Raw genomic sequence first — 21,690 nt, 5'->3', positions numbered from 1 at the left:
AGCTACTATAAGCAGAAAGGGATTTATGTAGGATATTATATGGATTACAAAATCATTGTTGAAAAAAACAGATGAAAATATTACCTTCCTGGAATAATTTCAAACAAAACACCACAGAGCTACATTTTGAAGACAGCTGCTCCTTTGGCCACAATCAGATATCTATGTACTGAACAAATATCTTAGGAAATAAAACTGTAAATATATGCTATTCCAAAAAGGTATCTGATTAACATGTTTCAGTTGGATGCTTATCATTCTAATAGAAGTGTTTATACTCATTCTCCATGTGTAGGTATTCAAAATTAGCATATAGTATTGATTTGCCTCTTTCTGAAACATATTTATCTTGTATGATAATGTATATTATTCTACAACTTTTTCACTTTTACTAAGTGGAGATAAAGGAGGCAGCTTTATGTATTTCTCTGGTGCTCAGAATTGTATGTGATATTTTTTAATTAAAATTCAGGCTATAGTGTATATCACTGTATGATTATCTGAAAATGTCTTTATTCTCCTGACATGGGCAGTTTGTTCTCTTTACAATTTTCTCTGTTGAAAATGCTGCAATATCACTTCTACTTCCATCAAAGAGTACTGGATTTATCCGCTCCCCTGCCCTTAACAATTAAAACACTAGACAAGATATATGACATTGGACACAAGAGCAGTGATCCCTGAGATACGAGAAAAAAATGAGGTGAGCCCTCTGATGCCATAGTTTATTGCTTCTAGAGAATTTTCATGTTGTGGTACAGTAAGGACTAACTCAGGCAAAGCTTGGTGTGCTCCCTAAGCTGAGGAATCAGAGCTGAGGGTCCAGGGAGATCCTAAGTACCTAGGATTCATACCACAGAATACCAGAGGAGAGAAATATAAACAGAGCGAGAACTGTGGAGATTTGCAAAGGGATACAGGAGAATACTAATCAGTGCATGCTTGTGATGAATATACCCAAGGCTGGGGAACAAATATGCAAAAGGATTAAAAGAAATGTACTCAGAGCTCACATAGTACTGGGAATAGTGCCTATTATTAAGTTTTTATATCTATATTTATGAATTTTTTTGACAGGAAACATGAGGTTTCTGGATCAGAGAAAAATGTTTAATTACTCAGAGAACATATGTTGTCAGTCTCTCATGCTCCAGTTCCCCATAGGGCAATGCAGTGAGGGCAGAAATCTCCTGTGTGTACATAGGACCTATACAAGAGAGCTGACACATCTGCTCCCACCACTCCTCCAGAGAGAGGGAGAGAGACTTTTGAACTTTAACATAAACAAATGCTCTTTGATGGGTAAAGTGTGAAGGTCCCTAAGTCAATTATATAAACAACACCAAGAGTCTTTAACTCCCAAGGCTTGTTTATCATTCAAACATCCATTCATCCAGGTACCAGCAATCTTTGTTAAGAAAGTCCTTATCGGGCTTCCCTGGTGGTGCAGTGGTTGAGAGTCTGCCTGCCGATGCAGGGGACATGGGTTTGTGCCCCGGTCCAGGAAGATCCCACATGCCACGGAGCAGCTAGGCCTGTGAGCCATGGCCGCTGAGCCTGCGCGTCTGGAGCCTGTGCTTCGCAACGGGAGAGGCCACAACAGTGAGAGGCCCGCGTACCGCAAAAAAAAAGAAAGCCCTTATCATTTAGCATTGTTTTTCTGACACCTGTTCCCACCAGCCGGACTGGAGAATCTTATAATTCAGAAGAAATTGGATAGTCAGAAGGCTCTTACCTCAGCAGTAGGGATTAATAATCCCAAAATGAATGTGGTTATGGTCACAACTAAAAATTTTAAAGTGAGGCCTAAAATGATCAAACTTTCCAACAGGAATACAAAGTATCTCACACTTATCAAGGTAAAATTCACAAAGTCTGTCATCTAATTAAATAATTTCCAGTCAATAAATAAAAACAACAGAAAAACCCTCAATAAGAAGAAAAATTAAATATTGAAACTGACCCACACATAAATGCTTCAATTAGCATACAAGCAATTGAAAAAAAAAGCTTTTATAACTGTATTCCATATTTTCAGAAAACTAGAGGAAAATGAAACATTATAAGTATGGAAGACATAAAAAAATATCCTGACTGAAATTCTAGAGGTGAAAATTATAATGCAGGAGACGAAAAATGCACTGGATGGAATTAATAGCAGATTAAATATTGTGGACAAAAAGATAACTAAACTTGAAGACATAACAATAGGAACTATCCAAAATGAAACAAAGAAAACAGCTCATTTTAAAAAAGCAAAATAAATAAATAAACCATTAGTGAGCTATGCAATAATTTCAAGCAACTTTGAAACGAAACCCAAGAAACACAAAGGAACCTGTAACAAGGCAAATAGTAAATATCTTAGAATCAGCAATAAAGAGAATATATCTTAAGCATCCAGAGCAAAAACATTTTATCTACAGAGGAACAAAGGATGACAGCAAATTTCATCTGGAAATAATGCAAGTGACAAGACACTGGAGCAACATTGTTAAAGTACTAAAAGGAAAAAAAAAAAGTAGACTTCTATATCCAATGAATATATATTTCAAAGACAAAGGTGAAACAAAGATTTGTTGGGTCATACAAAAGCTGAAAGAATATTTTATTAGCAGACCCAACTGTAAGAAATGTTAAAAGAAGTCCTTTGGACTGGAAGAAAATGATAGCAGATGATATCATATTTCTGAGCAAAGGAATAAAGAGCACCCAAAATGGTAATATGTATGTAAATAAATAATATTTTTTTCTTCTTATTTACATCTATAAAAGATCATTGACTTCTTAAACAGCAATGAAATGTGGGGTTTAGAACAATGAAGAAGTAAAATGTATAACAATAACTCAAAGGTCAAGAGGAGAAAAGGGGAAATATACTGTTTCTACATGACATACAGGTGTTCTGTCCACATTCTAGATGCTAATCCTCTGTCAAGTGTATGTTTTGCTAACATTTTTCCAAGGATTATGGTTGGTTTTATTTTGCCTCCAGTGTATTTTTTTTAGATTTTATTAAAGTATAGTTGATTTACAATGTTGTGTTAATTTCGTCTGTACAGCAGAGTGACTCAGTTATACACATACATACTCTTTTTCATATTCTTTTGCATTATGGTTTGTCACAGGATATTGAATATAGTTCCCTGTGCTATACAGTAGGACCTTGTTGTTTATCCATCCCATATATAATAGTTTGCGTCTGCTAATCCCAAACTCCCATTCCTTCCCTCCCTTAACCCCCCCTTGGCAACCACAAGTCTATTTTCTATATCTGTGAGTCTGTTTTCATTTTGTAGATATATTAATTTGTATCAAATTTTAAAATTTTTATTGGAATATAGTTGATTTACAATGTTATGTCTGTGCTGTACAACAAAGTGAATCAGTTATTCATATACATATATAAACTCTTTTTTTAGCTTCTTTCCCCATAAAGGTCATTACAGAGTATTGAGTAGAGTTCCCTGTGCTATACGGTGTGTCCTTATTAGTTATCTATTTTATATAGGGTAGTGTGTATATGTCAATCCCAATCTCCCAATTTATTCCCCCCCTTACCCTCTGCTAACCATAAGTTTGTTTTCTACATCTGTAACTCTAGTTCTGTTTTGTATATAAGTTTATTTACACCATTTTTAAAGATTCCACATATAAGCAATATCATATGATATTTGTCTTTCTCTGTCTGACTTACTTCACTCAGTATGACAATCTGCTGCACGTTGCTGCAAATGGCATTATTTTGTTCTTTTTTATGGCTGAGTAATATTCCATTGTGTATATGTACCACATCTTCTTTATCCATTCCTCTGTTGATGGACATTTAGATTGCTTCCATGTCCTGGCTATTGTAAATAGTACTGCAGTGAACATTGGGGTGTATGTGTCTTTTTGAATTATGGTTTTCTCCAGATATATGCCTAGGAGTGGGTTTGCTGGATCATATTGTAGCTCTATTTTTAGTTTTTTAAGGAATCTCCATATTGTTCTCCATAGTAGTTGTACAAATTTACATTCCCACAAACAGTGTAGGAGAGTTCCCTTTTCTCCATACCCTCTCCAGCATTTATTGTTTGTAGAATTTTTAATGATGGCCATTCTGACTGGTGTGAGGTGGTACCTCATTGTACTTTTGATCTGTGTTTCTCTAATAATTAGCGATGTTGAGCATCTGTTCATGTGCCTCTTGCCCATCTGTATGTCTTCTTTGGAGAAATGTCTATTTACATCTTCTGTCCATTTTTTGATTGGGTTCTTTGTTTTTTTGTTGTTGAGTTGTATGTGCTGTTTGTGTATTTTGGAAATTAAGCCCTTGTCAGTCGCATCATTTGGTTGCTCACTGGAGGTTGTCTTTTCATTTTGTTTGTGGTTTTCATTGATGTGCAAAAGCTTGTAAGTTTCACTAGGTCCCATTTGTTTATTTTTCCTTTTATTTCTATTGCCTTGGGAGACAGACCTAGGAAAACATTTGTATGATTTATGTCAGAGAATGTTTTGCCTATGATCTCTTCTAGGAGTTTTATGATGTCATATCTTATATTTAAATCTTTAAGCCATTTTGAGTTTATTTTTGTGCAAGGTGTGAGGGTGTGTTCTAACTTCATTGATTTAAATGCAGCTGTCCAACTTTCCCAGCACCATTTCCTGAAGAGACTTTTCCCCATTTTTTATTCTTACTCTTTTGTCAAAGATTAATTGACTGTAGATGTGTGAGGTTTTTTCTGGGCTCTCTACTCTGTTCTATTGATTCGCATACCTGTTTTTGTGCCAATACCACACTATTTTGTTTACTGTAGCTTTGTAGTATTGTCTGAGGTCTGGGAGCGTTATGCCTCCTGCTTTGTTCTTTTTCCAGGGGATTGCTTTGACAATTCTGGGTCTTTTATGGTTCCATATAAATTTTAGGATTATTCTAGTTCTGTGAAAAATGCCATAGGTAGTTTGATAGGGATCACACTAAATCTGTAGATGGCTTTGGATAGTATTGCCATTTTAACAAGATTAATTCTTCCAATCCAAGAACATGGGATTATCTCTCCATTTCTCTAAATCATGTTTAATTTCCTTTATTAATGTTTTGTAGTTCTCAGCAAAATAAGTCTTTCACTTCCTTGGTGAGGCTTATTCCTAAGTATTTCATTTTATTTTTTCTATGCAATTTTAAAAGAGACTGTTTGTTTACATTCCCTTTCTAATATTTCATTATCAGTGTAAAGAAATACAACCAATTTCTGTATGTTAATATTGTATCCTTCTACCTTCTTGAATTCATTTATCAGTTCTAGTAGTTTTTGTGTGGAGTCTTTAGGGTTTTCTGTATATGGTATCATGTCGTCTGCATATAATGACAATTTTACCTCTTCCTTACCAGTTTGAATACCTATTTATTTCTTTTTCTTTTCTGATTGTTGTGGCTAGGACTTCCAATACTATGTTGAAGAGAAGCGGTGAGAGTGGGCTTCCTTGTCTTATTTCAGATTTTAGCAGGAAGGCTTTCAGCTTTTCACTGTTGAGTATTATATTGGCTGTGGGTTTGTCATAAATAGCTTTTATCATGTTAAGATATGTTCCTTCTATATCCATTTTCATAAGGGTTTTATCATGAATGGATGTTGAATTTTATCAAATGCTTTCTCTGCATCTACTGAGATGATTGTATGGTTTTTGTCCTTTCCTTTGTTGATGCGGTGTATCACATTGATTTGCGTAAGTTGAACCACACTTGTGACCCTGGGATGAATTCAACTTGGTTGTGGTGTATGACCTTTTTTACGTGTTGTTGGATTTGGTTTGCTAATATTTTTGTTGAGAATTTTTGCGTGTCTATATTCATCAGATATTGGCCTTTAATTTTCATTTTTAGTAGTGTCTTTGTTTGGTTTTGGTATCATGGTGATGGTTGCTTCATAGAATGCCTTTGGGAGTGTTCCTTCCTCTTCAGTCTTCTGAAACAGTTAGAGAAGGAGCGGTATAAGTTCTTCTTTGTGTGTTTGGTAGAATTCCCCAGTGAAGCTATCTGGTCCTGGACTTCTGTTTGTAGGAGTTTTATGTATTTATTTTTTACATAGTCTATTTCATTTCTAGTGATTGGTCTGTTCATATTATCTATTTCTTCTTGATTCAGTTTTGGTGGGCTGTATGTTTATAGAAAGTTGTCCATTTCTTCTAGGTTGTCAAATTTGTTGACATGTAATTGTTCATAGTATTCTCTTATGGTTTTTTGTATTTCTGTGGTATCAGTTGTGATACCTCCTCTTTCATTTTTCATTTTGTTTATTTGGGTCTTCTCTCTTTTCTTGATGAGCCTGGCCAGAGGTCTGTCAATTTTGTTAACCAAGAACAAGCTCTTGGTTTTATTGATTTTTTTCTACTGTTTTTTAATCTCTATTTTATTTGTTTCCTCTCTGATTTTATTATCTCTTTCCTTCTGCTGACCTTAGGTTTTGTTTGTTCTTCTTTTTCTAATTCTTTTTGGTGATGGGTTAGACTGTTTATCTGAGATTTTTCTTATTTCTTAAAGAAGGCCTGTATCACTATGAACTTCCCTCTAAGAACTGCTTTTGCTGCATCCCATAGATTGTGTGTTTTCATTGTCATTTGCCTCAAGGTATTTTTTAATTTCTTCTTTGATTTCATCATTGACCCATTGGTTTTTTCAGTAGCGTGTTGTTTAGTCTCCGTGTAATTGTTGTTGTCTTTTTCTTGTTTCTTTGTCTGTGGTTGATTTCTAATTTCATGCCATTGTGGTCAGAAAAGACTCTTAAAATAATTTCTGTACTCTTAAATGTCTGTTGGTTTTTGTTTTATGTATTTGGGTGCTCCTATATTGTGTGCATATATGTTGACAAGTGTAATATCGTCTCCTTGTATTGATCCTTTTATCATTATATAGTGTTCTCTACCTTTCCTCATAGCCTTTGTTTTGAAGTCTATTTTGTCTGATAAGAGTATTGTGACCCCTGCTTTCTTGTCATTTCTATTTGCATGAGATACCTTTTCCATCCCTTCACCTTCAATCTATGTGTGTCCTTTGCCCTAAAGTGGGTCTATCCTAGGCAGCATATTATAGGCTTTTGTGGGTTTTTTTAATCCAACCTGCCACTCTATGTCTTTTGATTGGAGCATTTAGTCCACTGACATTTAAGGTAATTATTGATAGATATGTATTTGTTGCCATTTTAAACCTTGTTTTCCCATTGATTTTATATTTCTTCTTTGTCCCTTTCTTTTTCTTTTTCCTTTTGTGGTTTGATGATTTTCTTTCGTATTATGCTTATGCTCTCTTCTTTTTGGTTTTGTGAATCTATTGTATGTTTTTGATTTGTGGTTGCCCTGTTTTTCAAGTATGTTTACCTGTTTCTACATATACTTACTTTAGACTGGTGGTCATATAGGCTTAAACACATTCTAGAAAAATAATCTTCATTGTCTTACTCTCCTCCGTTGCATTTTATAATTTTGATATCCTCTTTTGCATCTTCATGTTCATCCTTCTGCTGTTCTTTGTGATTATCATTACTTTCACAGAAATTTTTTGATTTTTTTTTTAAATGTGTGTACTGGCTTATTTAAGCGATTTACTTTCCAAATGTGATTTTCTCTTTCCTATAGATTCTTACTTCTTTTCTATTTAGAGAAGACCTTTCAATATTTCCTTTAGGGTAGGTTTAGTATTGCTGTATTCTTTTAGTTTTTGCTTGTCTGAGAAATTCTTTATCTCTCCTATTCTAAATGATAATGTTGATGGATAGAGTGTCCTAGGTTGCAGAGTTTTCCCTTTCAGGACTTTGAATATATCTTGCCACTCCCATCTGGCCTGCAGTGTTTCTGTAAAGACATCAGCTGATAGCCTTATGGGGGTTCCCTTGTAATTTACTCTTTGTTTTTCTCTTGCTGCCTTTAGAATCCTCTTTAACTTTTGTCGTTTTTATTATAATATGTCTTGGTATAGGTCTTTTGGGGTTTATCTTGTTCAGGACCCTCTGTGCTTCTTGTATCTGGATATCTGTTTCCTTCTTTAGGTTTGGGAAGTTTACAGCCATAATTTCTTCAAATACATTTTCAGTCCCCTTTTCTCTTTCTTCTCCTTCTGGGATCCCTATTATGCATAGATTGGCACACTTTATATTATCTCATAGTTCTCTTATTTTGCTTTTATTCTTTTCTTTTTTTATTTGGGTTTCTGTCTGCCATTCTAATGGGGTGATTTCCATTATTCTATCTTCCAGATCACTTATTCATTCTTCTGCATTATTCATTCTGCTATTCATAACCTTTAGTTCAGCTTTGGTCTCTTCAAATGAATTCTCTAATTTTTCTTGGCTCCTCCTTATAGTCTCTAGTTCCTTTATACGATAATCTGCAGTTCTGTCAATAGCCTTTCTTAATTACTTCAGTATTTTATTTTTTTTACTTATTATTTTTTTTAATTTTTTTTCTTGCTGTAGGTGGGCCTCTCACTGTTGTGGCCTCTCCCATTGCGGAGCACAGGCTCCGGACGCACAGGCTCAGCGGCCATGGCTCACGGGCCCAGCCGCTCCACGGCATGTGGGATCTTCCCAGACCAGGGCACTCTCAACCCTGGTGGACTCTCAACCACTGCACCACCAGGGAAGCCCCCTTCAGTATTTTTATTATCTCCTTTTTAACATCTTTATTGGAGTATAATTGTTTTACAGTGGTATGTTAGTTTCTGCTTTATAACAAAGTGAATCAGTTATACATATACATATGCTCCCATATCTCTTCCCTCTTGCATCTCCCTCCCTCCCACCCTCCCTATCCCACCCCTCTAGGTGGTCACAAACCACCTTGCTGATCTCCCTGTGCTATGTGGCTGCTTCCCACTAGCTATCTATTTTACGTTTGGTAGTGTATATATGTCCATGCCACTCTCTCACTTTGTCACAGCTTACCCTTCCCCCTCCCCATATCCTCAAGTCCATGCTCTAGTATCTCCTTTTTGAATTTGGTTTCTATTAGACTGAAGCGGTCTGTTTCATTGTTTGTTTTTTCAGGGGAATTCTCTCAATCTTTTAATTAAAAGTGGTTCCTCTGCTTCTTCATTTTACATACTTTTCTCTTGCTCAATGAGTTGAGAAGAAACAATTATTTACTGTGGTCTTGGAGTGTTTTTTTTTATGTGGGAACGTCCCTGTGTAGTCTCTATGGGTTTAATGTTTTTTGGTGTGAGGGCTGTTTTTAGTATGGATGCCTGCCACCTCTTTCCTCAGTGCATGCTGGACGTTATCTCCTTGATAGGAGGTGTGACTGGTGTTGTGGTGACCAGAGTCTGCACTGGATATCAAGTGACTCCAGTGTCTTTTGATACAGGTTTTAATTACATTTTTAGGTAGTCAAATTTATCATTTTGTGTAGTTTGTGCTTTGTCTTGAATTAGAAATCTTTCCTCACTATTTCCAAAATCATGAATATATTCTTTTATATTCTCATCTAAAAATATTTCCCCCCCCAAAAAATAATAAAATAAAATAAAAAATAAAAATATTCCCAATACCCTCATAATAAGCACCATTTCTGCTTAAATTAGCCAACTGATACAAAGTTCATTACAGGGGAGTGCTGTGATTGCTTTCCTTTCATTGAAAAATAATCCTCTCTACTTGCAAAAGTCATCCTTTCAGAACTTCAGGAGGATTCCTCATGGTGTGAGGAGTAAGGAAGAGGATATGCCAGCCAGATCAGTCACATCAACCCTAGCAATCAGAGGGCTGACAGCTGTCTCATTTTTAAGTCCTTGTAATTACTGGAGGTGCCCAGCCAGGAAGAAAAGTAGTTATGCCCATGAAAGACTTCTGGATACATGAGAAGAAAAGAGATAACATCCAGTGAGAGCTCAGCTTTCCCAGGTCCATCAGCCTATGTTTGGGAAACCATTTCACCAATGATAATAAATAAGGGCTTGCTGTTTTCAGTGTATGAGCAGGAGCTGCTTAAATTTCCCCAGTCAATATATTTCTGCCATTATTCAAGGTACTCTCCATTTTATTTTCTAACTCATCTTCTTTTGGAGGTCACACTCAGTTCTTATGTTCAGCTAGCTTCCTAATTCCTCTTTAAATAAATAGATAATTAGAAGAGGGGATGAAATCTTTATTCAGTCTCTAGGACAGACTCTGACAGAAGCAAAAGTGGAACAGAACAGGTTCTGGAGGTGCTGAAATGTCAGCTATAGCTATTCCCTTAGATTGATAACTCTGATTCTGTTTTTGAAACACTCTGAAAATTTCTTACAGAAATATGCTACTTACTTTTAAACTATCTTATTTCTGTTTTTTCTTGCATAATCATAATTTATATTACAGTACTTTAAATTTATTATCCCAAGTAATTTCAGAGTTATTATCATTATTGTGCAACATTCTTTTGATTGGATTATTCTTCAAAAGGGAAATTATTTTTTCACCCACTGTTTCCTCCCTGTGTTGCTTAAAAGAATTAGAATAGTTATCAGTTATGTAGTTTTGAACTACCTACAGTGGAAAAATTTACTTTGACTAAAATTTTAGAAGTAAATTATCTTCTCTTCAAACATATTCTGCTAATGATTACAATAAGTTTTATTTTATTTCTCAGTATAATGGAATAAATTGCATTTTGTTTTTCATTTGAGTAGACTACTTACCAGAACAATATTAAGTAATCACAGTCTGTGGTTTTTGTTTTGGACTTACAGCAGCATGAACTGTGAGGGGTGATGCAACATTTTCTCTAATTGGCCCTTGTCTGAAATTCTAGCACTGTACTCAAAATTCCATCCCAGCTCTGAATTTTGGGTAAGGTTATGTGAGGCTCTGCGGTTCAGATAATGGTTGGTTATGATAATAAACAGCTGGTGAAGCCTTGGCAAGAAGCTGGTGTTACAGAACTTAGAGTGAAATCAAACCCTAGTGGACAGGGGTACCCCACACCCCAGCTGCTAGCTCATCCCATCCTGACCTATAGCTCAGCAGCACAGAAACTTCAGACCCAGTCAGGCCTACAAGACTGCAGAGGGCTTTTAGTTTTCCAGGAACAATAGATATTTCCAGAAAATAAGGTCTGGTATTTTTTAATAGGAGCCCTTGCAATTCTACTACAAGTGCTGGTGTTGCTAAGGCCTGATTATCTCTTGAGAAATGTGATATCTCATTTCCTGTTGGCCAGAGCAACTTAGTTAAGGACCTGATCAGAACCCCACAAAAATGCCCCAGGGAAGACCAAGTTTATATTTGAAGCTACCTCATTTCCCTTGTAAGTTCCCTCTTTGTCTCTTCCTATATTCTCCTGGAATCCCAAACCCTTATACTGTTCTCTGACAACCCAGACATTTTTCCTGCCGCTTACACAGGCCTGAACTCTCCAAGCAGAAAACTCTTCCCTCATGAAGTTTTCTTGTCCCATTTCCACGATTACAGACTCCCTGAGCAGGGCCAAAGATGAGGGTGCAGGGCATTGTAGAAATGGTATGTCTTCTAAAGTTCAGAGATCCAGGGTAATCTACTCCAGCTGCAACCCTAGTATCATGATGTGTTGGTTCAGAACAAACCAAAAACTAAAATTACAGGCCATGCCTGAATATAGGATGAAGCAAAACTACCCTAAACAGTCACTGTTTCCTAAAGGATAGAGATTTTACTTTTTAAATTACACTATGAGAAGCAGGAATTTGCATTCCTTTATGCCTTTATGTGACAATTCCAGAGTCCCTGATGCATAGAGAGAACGGGGATAAAGTATAGTCTATGGTGACAAAATCAGAAGGGACAAAGGACTAAGGGAGTTGTAGATCTCTCTCCCACCTGTCTTCATCCCTCTGGCTTTTACCCACTGCTCCAGTCAGCTTAGTGTGAGTGTTCCAAAATGTCCTCCTTGTCCTACCCACCCCCCGCCTCCAACTAGGACTCAACGTGCTCCCCTCAGTATGTCTTTGTCATAGATTCTTACTATATCCTGTCATCACTGATAACTTTCTCACTCTCTCTCACCATAATGCAAGTGTCATGCACATATGTCATATCTTTTGTGAATTTTTCTCACAGGACTTGGCACAAACATGGCATGCTGTAGGCAACTACTAAAAGTTCAAACATTAGGGTAAAAAGGCATGATCTCATACCCATGAAACAACCATGTTGTTTATTCAGCTTTACATTCATATCAGATAACCAGAAGTGTGAAATGTTTAACATAACAAAAGGATGCAAATGATATCACCTGGACATGATCTGCTATATTTAAGACTCAAGAATGTGACTTAGAACAGTTGGCTAGAATCCATGATCCACTTATCTGACCTTCTGATAACAATGGAAGCTAGGGCTTCCCTGGTGGCACAGTGGTTGAGAGTCCGCCTGCTGATGCAGGGGACACGGGTTTGTGCCCCGGTCCAGGAAGATCCCACATGCTGCAGAGCGGCTGGGCCCATGAGCCATGGCCGCTGAGCCTGCGCATCCGGAGCCTGTGCTCCGCAACGGGAGAGGCCACAACAGTGAGAGGCCCGCATACCGCAAAAAAAAAAAAAAAAAAGGAAACTAGTGAAAATAATGAGAGTATACATATACAGTAAAGATAGTTTACCATTGGCCTTTCTTGTGTGGTGACTGGCACTGGGCCCATTCATGCCTCATGTGTGCCCCAGGACAACTTTGGACTTTCCTTTGAACCACGGTAGAGGCATGAATCCTACTCATGGATCAGGAAGGGTCTCATTTCTTGGCCACTCAAGAAGTAAGAGATCAAGCCTGAAAGCTAGATTCTTCCAAGAAATAAGAGCAAGAGGAGCAAATAGACAATGTGATGCTATGAGGAAGCTGCCTTGTGTGGGGGGCATGGTCAGTGAGGGCTGGGGATGTGCTTTTGTGAGCCAGAAAAGGTATCAGAGGAAAAAGGCAAGGGCAGTGTAAGGCCATGCCATGTAAGCATGGGATAAAAGGGACAAAAGACACAAGGCAGTGTTCTGGAACCAGGCAAGCAGTGATGGCACCCTCTGGGGAAAGATCTCAGTGCCCTAGTTGGCATTCCTCCAGATACTGCATGGTAGTGAGCTGACTCCAGTGAGACAAAAGCATTCATTTATGGCTGTTAAGCAATCTTGGGGCTGTAACCAAATCCTCCAGGAGCTGGTAAACAATTTCCATGCCTCATGAAAATACACTTTGTTCTGAAGTGAGACTGTATATTCTCAGGAGCTACGGGGTTCACAGAAATATTTTCAGTAGCCCTTGCCATTGAAGTTCCAAAGAGACCTTGGATGTTAATTTTAATCAAGCTTAACAGTTAGCACGTACTGCAGTCAACCAGAAGCAGTGACAATCCAAGGACCAGCTTTGATCATCCCTATTAGTGCCTGTATGTAATTACCTGAATAATGTGACTAAATGATTCTGGCACCAAATCTATGTTAACTTACTATGGATGGAAAAGTATCACCATGTATTGAGCAAGCAGGGTACCAGACATTTTGCTGGATACTTTAACTAGTTATCTCACTGAGTTCTCATAACAAACTTATGAGGTATGACTTTACAGATGAGAAAACCGAGACCCTGAAAGGTGAAATAAATTGCCTAAACCATACAGCTACCAAAGAGTAAAGGTATATTTTGGACCCATGTCTGCTAAACTCTTTCCACTTGCAACATTAACAGTAATCGTTGTAATAGAGCAAATGTTTATATAGCACTCATTCTGTGCTCTAAGCATTTTATATACATTCTTGGAGGTGACATCACTCCAGCCTCCATTTCCTCACAAAGATCAACAATTAGACAGCTCTCCATGAACAAAAGCAGCTCTGGGAAAGCTCTGGAGTCTGCTTAAGGAACTTTAGCAACACAGTGGGAGGAAACCCTGAGAATAACCACACAAGAAGAGAAGAAAGACAGCTTCATTTTGCCTGAATCATCCCATCCCCCAAGCGAGCATTGCTCCATGCCAAGAAGGAACTTCCCAGGTAGAAAGAGTCCCCCTTGCCAGGAGAAGTAGAGCAGGGTGAGCAACCAGCTTCCCCAGCCTCTCCAGGAACCACGTGAAGGTCTCAATTCACTTTCACCCCACCCAGACTGCCAAAGGTGAGATGTGTAGAGCCAGCTAAGAAAAGAAGAGCCAAGGAAGAAAAGCAGGGGCTACCAATAGCAGCCACATAGGAGGAGCCATTTCAGTTCACAGTGACCTGCTTTGTGGACAAACTGAAGAAGCCAGTGGTCAGCACAACTGATGTGGACCCCCCCTTAGAGATTTCACCAGAATTTGCCCCACAGGTATTCATGTTCATTGATGCCAGCTGCCAGAGTACCTCCCTACTCCCTCCCTCCTGTCCCTACTAGAGCCCAGGCACTGCACCTGCAGCCAGCCCAGACCTCTGTGGCTATGCAAATGCAAAACTCCAGCCTAGACTCCCACAGAGGAACCCCATCGCTGTGCATATGCTTGGGAATCACCCTCCAGATATGGACTGGTATGCTGCTTGCCTGACACCTGTCACCAGCCTCCACTACTGTGAGCACACCTTGCGGGAGACTGTGCAGCTACAGGATGGCATGCTGACAGCCAGGGTCCCTGCAATTGCAGCGGGCCCAGATCAGGCCATTTTCTGTCCTGGCCTGCACTACCATGTTCACGTGCAGCAAGCCCCTCTAGGTGTGTACCTGAATGGCCCTGGCCCAACCCTCATCACAGGCTCCCAGTGCAGGGCCTGGTTGTGAAGGGACAACTATGCAGTCACGAGTGAGCACACTGACAGCAAAGCCCCTACAGCTTCCAGTAAGCCTGTAGTTTGCCCTGGGCTACACTACTACATTTGTCTGTAACCAGACCCTTCCACTACATAGGCACCCATAGCTGGCCCCACAGCCAAGTGTGTGCATACCACCAGCTCCAGGCACCACCATTGCCTGCCCTCCTAGTCCATACTAGCTGGACCTGAAGGTGCCACTGAGGATCCCCAAAGCTCTTGCAGACACTGAAGACTCCCTGCAGTCACCAAGAACCATACATTCATCCATGCTGTGGACCTCAGCAGACTGAGCCTAATGGACATCATGCCACCTTGGACCCAGTGTCATCACATGTAGCTCTTTGTACCACTGGACCTGGTGTCATGTTCCAGGATGCCCCCTCCTGTAGGTGAAAGTGTTCCTTTATCAAATTCAGTCCATAAAGCCTGGAAGAGATGACTGCTTCTTCAGATGTACAGACAGCTAAGCAAAGCTATAGGGATCATGAAGAATCAGGAAAACATGACTCTACCAAAGGAATATAGTAAGTCTCCAGTTACTGGCCCCAAAGAAGTAGAGATCCAGGAATTTCCCAACAAAGAATTCTAAATGATTTTTCCAAAGATATTCAGAGAGCTATAAGAGAACACAGATATACAATTTAACAATATCAGGAAAACAGTACAAGAACAAAATGAGAAGTTCAACAGAGATAAAAAAAAAAAAGACCAAACAGAAATCTTGGAGCTGGTGAATATAATGACTGAATCTAAGAATTCAATAGAGAGCTTCAACAGTAGGCTTGATGAATCAGAAGAAAGAATCAGTGAACAAGAAAACAGACCAATTGAAATTATCCAATCAGAGGAGAAAAAGGAAAAAATGAAAAAGAATAAAGAAAGCCTACTGTACATATGTGACACCATTAAAAGAAAAAAAGTTTTGCATCATTGGGGTCCCAGAAGGAAGAGAGAGAAATTAGTAGAAAGCTTATTTAAATAAATAATGGCTAATAACTTCCCAAATCTGGGGAGAGATATATATTTCAAAGTTCATGAAGCTAATTGGTCACCACAGAATTTCAATCCAAAACAATCCTTTCCAAGACACATTGTAATAAAACTGTCAAAAATCAAAGGTGAAGAATTTTAAAAGCAGCAAGAGAAAAAAATTCTCTGATAAAGAGAATCCCCATAAGGCTAAACCCTAACTTATCAGAAGGAAGAAAATAACAAAGATGAGAGCAAGCAGTAATAAAATAGAGATCAGAAAAACAACAGAAAAGATTAATGAAACTAAGAGTTGATTTTTGAAAAGAGAAACAAAATTGACAAACTTTAGCTAGACTAAGGGGAAAAAAAGACTCAAATAAAATCAGAAATGAAAGAATAGACATTATAACTCATACCACGGAAATACAAAGGATCATAAGAAACTACTATTCCAGGGAGGAGAGGGGTTGGGGAGGGATTGATTGGGAGTTTGGGATTAGCAGAAGCAAACTATTATATATATATGTGTGTGTGTGTGTGTGTGTGTGTGTGTGTGTATACACACACACACACACATATATATGTATATGTATATATATTATAATGGATAAACAACAAGGTCCTACTGTTGCCTGAATAAAGTACAGGGAACTTTATTCAATATCCTATGATAAACCATAATGGAGAAGATACACACACAGACACACACATACACACTTGTGTGTGTAATTGAATCACTTTGCTGTGCAGCAGAAATTAACATAGTAAATCAACTATAATTCAATGAAATAAATTTTTTTTAAAAAGAAACTATTATGAACAATTTTATGCCAAGAAAATGGACAACCTAGAAGAAATAGAAAAATTACTAGAAACATACAACCTACCAAGACTAAATAATGCAAAAACAGAGAATTGGAACAGACCAATAATGAGTGAGGAGATTGAATCAGTAATCAAAAACCTCCCAACAAAGAAAAGGATCAGATGGTTTCAATAGTGAATTCAACCAAACATTTAAAAAATTAACATCAATCCTTCTAAAACTCTTCCCCAAAATTGAGGAGAAGGAGGGAACACTCCCAAGCTCATTCTAGGAGGCCAGCTTTACACTGATACCAAAGCCAGGTAAGGACACTGCAAGAAAAGAAAACTATACCAATATTCCTGATGAATAAAGATGCAAACATTCTCAAAAAATATTAACGAACTGAATTCAACAGCACATTAAAAAGATCGTATACCATGATTAAGGGGGATTTATCCCAGGGATGCAAAGATGGTTCAACATCTACAAATCAATCAATATTCCACCACATTAGTAAAAAGAAAGATAAAAGTCATATGATCATCTCAGTAGATGCAGAGAAAACATTTGACAAAATTGAACATCCTCTTGGTCCCGTGGTAAAGAATCCACCTTACAATGCAGGGGACGTGGGTTCGATCCCTGGTCAGGGAACTAAGATCCGACATGCCGCGGGGCAACTAAGCCCACGTGCCACAACTACTGAGCTCGCGTGCCTCAACTAGAGCCCACATGCTGCAAACTACAGAGCCCACATGCTCTGGAACCCACGCATCATGGCTTCAGAGCCCATGCGCCCCAGAGCCTGTGTGCCACAACTAGAGAAGAGAAAACCCACACACCACAACTAGAGAGAAGCCCGTGCACCACAACAGAGAGCCCATGCACTGCAACGAAAGACCCCACATGCCACAACTAAGACCTGACACAGCCAAAAATAAATAAAAATTTTTTTTTAAACTGAACATCCCCTCAATAAAAGCTCCCTACACTAGGTATAGAAGGAACATATTTCAACATAATAAAAGCTTTGGGCAAACCCACAGCTAACATCATACTCAGTGGTAAAATGTTTAAAGCTTTTCCTCTAAGATCGGGAACAAGAAAAGAATATCCATTCTCACCACTCCTGTTCAGCATAGTACTGGAAGTCCTAGCTAGAGCAATCAGGCAAGAAAAAGCATCCAAATCAAAGAGGAAGAAGTAAAATTTTCTTTATTTGCAAATTATATGATCTTATATGTAGAAAATCTTAAAAGTGTCACCAAAAAAATGTTAGAACTAATCAGTAAAGTTGCAGGATACAAAATCAGCATACAGAAATCACTTGCATTTCTACACACTAACAATAAAGCATCTGAAAGAGAAATAAAAACAATCCCGGGGCTTCCCTGGTGGCGCAGTGGTTGAGAGTCCGCCTGCCGATGCAGGGGATACGGGTTCGTGCCCCGGTCTGGGAAGATCCCACATGCCGTGGAGCGGCTGGGCCCGTGAGCCATGGCCGTTGAGCCTGCTCGTCCGGAGCCTGTGCTCCACAATGGGAGAGGCCACAGCAGTGAGAGGCCCACATACCGCAAAAAAAAAAAAAAAAAAAAAAAAACAATCCCCATTCACAATAATATAAAAAATAATGGAATACTTAGGAGTAAATTTAGCAAAGGAGGTGAAAGATCTGTACACTGAAAACGATGAGACTTTGATGAAAGAAATTAAGACACAAAAAATGGAAAGATATTCTGTACTCAAGGATTGGCAGAATTAATATTGTTAAAAATAGCCATACTACCCAAAGCCATCTATAGAGTTAATGCAATCCCTATTAAAATTCTAATGGCATTTTTCACAGAAATAGAAAAAAAGATCCAAAAATTAGTATGAAACCACAGAAAACCCTGAATAGTCAAAGCAATCATAAGAAAGAAGAAAATACTGGAAACATTACACTTCCTAATTTCAAAGCTATAGTAATACAAACAGTATGGTACTGGCATAAAAATAGGCATATAGACCAATGGACCAGAAGCGAGAACCAGAAATAAATCCTAGCATATACAGTCCACTAATATTTCCCAAGGAAGCCATGAATACTCAATGGGTGAAGGATAGTCTCTTCAATAAATAGTGCTGGGAAAATTGGATAACCACATGTAGAAGAAAGAAATTGAACCCCTTACACCACTCACAAAAATTAACTCGAAATGGATTAAATACTTAAGCATATGACTTGAAACAATAAAGCTCCTACAAGAAAACATAAGAAAAACCTTCTTGACATTGGTTTTGGCAGAAATTTTTTGTTTGTAACACCAAAAGCACAAGCAAAAAAAGCAAAAATTAATAAGTGGAACTACATCAAATTTCTGCACAGCAAAAGAAATGCTTCTTTTCAACAAAATGAACACTAACAAAATGAAAAGGAAACCTCTGGAATGGGAGAAAATATTTGCAAATCATATCTAATAAGGGGTTAATATCTAAATAAAGTTCTCATACACCTCAATGGCAGAAAAAAATCTGATTAAAAATGGGCAGAGGAACTGAATAGACATTTTTCCAAAGAAGACAAGACCTACAAATGGCCAACAGATACATGATAAGAAGCTCAACATCATTAATCAACAGAGAAATGCAAGTCAAAACCACAATGAGCTATCACCACATTCCTGTTAGAATGGCTGTCACTGAAAAGGCAGAAGATAAGTGTTGGTGAGGATGTGGAGAAAAGGAAACCCTTGTGCACTGTTGGTGGGAAAGTAAATTATTGCAGCCACTACGGAACACAGTATGGAGGTTTCTCAAGAAATTAAAAATAGAACTACCACCGTATGATCCAGTGATTCCACTTCTGGGTATGTATCCAAAGGAAGTGAAAACAGGATCTTGAAGGGATCTCTTCACTCCCATGTTCATTGGAGCATTATTCACAGTAGCCAAGATATGGAAACAACCTAAGTGTCCCTCAAGGCATGAGTTGATAAAGAAGTTGTAGTATACATATATACAATGGAAAAATATTCACTTATGAGAAAGAAGGAAATGCTACTATTTGAGATAATATGAATGGACCTTGAGAACATTATGCTAAGTAAAATAAGTCAGAGAAAGACAAATGCTGCATGATAACACTTATTTGGAATCTAAAAAAGCCAAACTCATAGAAATAGAGAGTAGAGTGGTGGTACCAAGGGCTGAGAGGTAGGAGAAATAGGGAGTTGTTAGTCAAGAGTACTGTTTTATGCCGGTCTCAACCTATCAGTAACTAGTGTTGTTGCTGGACCCTTGTGGTTCTTATCATGATTGTAAGGTGCCCTCAGCAATAACCAACAGGGAACTTTGGGAAAAAGGTTTATTATTCAAAGGTGCTGGAAATTACACAGCACACCTCGGGCCGCACAGTGAAGTCAGGGGTAGAGAAAGAGAGGCAGCAGGCCTAGGGTTCTGCTTTTATTGGGGTCAAGTATGGGGACCTAGGGTTTCAAGGGCCTTCTTTTTATTGGGGAATTTAAAACACAGAATGGGAATTTAAAACGTGGGAAGAGAATAAACAAGCAGCCCAAATGGTCAGTTATTGAAATCAATCCAGATCTCTGAAACCAGCTGTCACATCCTCTCAATGACCTCCTCCAATAGTTAAGATGGATATAAAAGAGTATTTTGGTATTATGGAATAGTTCTTTATCTGATTGTGGCAGTGTATGTTACAATTCATAGAAATGTATATTCCCCCGAAAAAGTCAGTTTTATTATGTAATAATTTTTAATGAAAAATAAAGTGCAGGCTTTGCAGATAGACTTCCTAGGTTTGAATCACATACTAGCTCTTTATCTTGAGATATGTTACTTAATCTCCCTATTTCCTAATTTCCTCATAAAAATAATGGGAATAATAGTGACAGCACCCTCATAGGTTTGAAGTGAACATTAAATGGGGTAAAACATATAAGCATTTAGAACAACCCCTGGCATATAGTAAGTGCTCAATAAATATTAGCAATCATTATTAGTACACATATACATTATGTGGGATTGTTTTATGCTGTGTAATTTTAAAAGAGTATTTTCAACAATTCAGGTGTTCCTTAGTTGATGAGTAGATAAACAAATGTGGTCTAGCAATACAATGAAATAGTATTCAGAAGTAAAAAGGAAGTAAATACTGACCCATGCTACAATATGGGCAAACCTTGAAAACATTATGCTAAGTGAAAGAAGCCAGACATGAAAGGTCACATATTGTATGATTCCACTTATATGAAATGTCCAAAATAGGCAAATAACTAGAGACTTAAAGTCAATTAGTGATTGCCAGGGGATGGGAGAAAGGGCATTGGGACTGACTGACTGCTAATAGGTATGGGATTTTTTTTTGGAATGACAGAAATGTTCTGGAATAGATAATGGTGATGGTTGCTCAACTCTGTAAATATACTAAAAACCACTGAATTGTATACTTTAAAGTGTGAACTTTATAGTATGTGAATTATGTCTCGATAAAGCTGTTATTTTTTTAAAGCTCTGAAACAAAGGAGGCTGGGGCAGTTGGGGGCAGCCTAGCCTGGCTCTTTATCTAGTCATGGGGCTGGCAAGGTGTTTATAAGAGATAGCTGTCTTTGAAGTGGATGCCTCTTTGAAGTGGCTCCCTTGGCAATCAAAGCTTAAGTCAGACGCTTGCATCACAAAAAGAAAAACCAACTGTCAGGGTTTATGCTACAGGTACAAACTGTCCTTCATAAGATAAATAAGGTGTTCTCTTGGGCAGCACATATACTAAAATTGGAATGATACAGAGAAGATTAGCATGGCCCCTGCACGAGGATGACACGCACATTCATGAAGCATTCCGTATTTTTCATCCACATTTGTCAGACTCAAAATCCCAGTATTTTCTAGTATACCTTGACTATAAATTAAAAATTGTTAAAATAAATGATTTTATGGCATTATATTATGTTAGTAATTTGTTAGTTTATATCAGATATTTATGGTAACTCTAATATCTTTTTTTTTACAACTTTATTGGAGTATAATTGCTTTACAATGGTATGTTAGTTTCTGCTTTATAACAAAGTGAATCAGTTATACATATACATATGTTCCCATATCTCTTCCCTCTTGCATCTCCCTCCCTCCCACCCTCCCTATCCCACCCCTCCAGGCGGTCACAAAGCAC

The sequence above is a fragment of the Lipotes vexillifer genome, unplaced genomic scaffold, assembly GCF_000442215.2.
Source record: "Lipotes vexillifer unplaced genomic scaffold, Lipotes_vexillifer_v1.1 scaffold1309, whole genome shotgun sequence".
NCBI classification, from domain to species: domain Eukaryota; kingdom Metazoa; phylum Chordata; class Mammalia; order Artiodactyla; family Lipotidae; genus Lipotes; species Lipotes vexillifer.
This window is presented reverse-complemented; position numbering follows the sequence as displayed.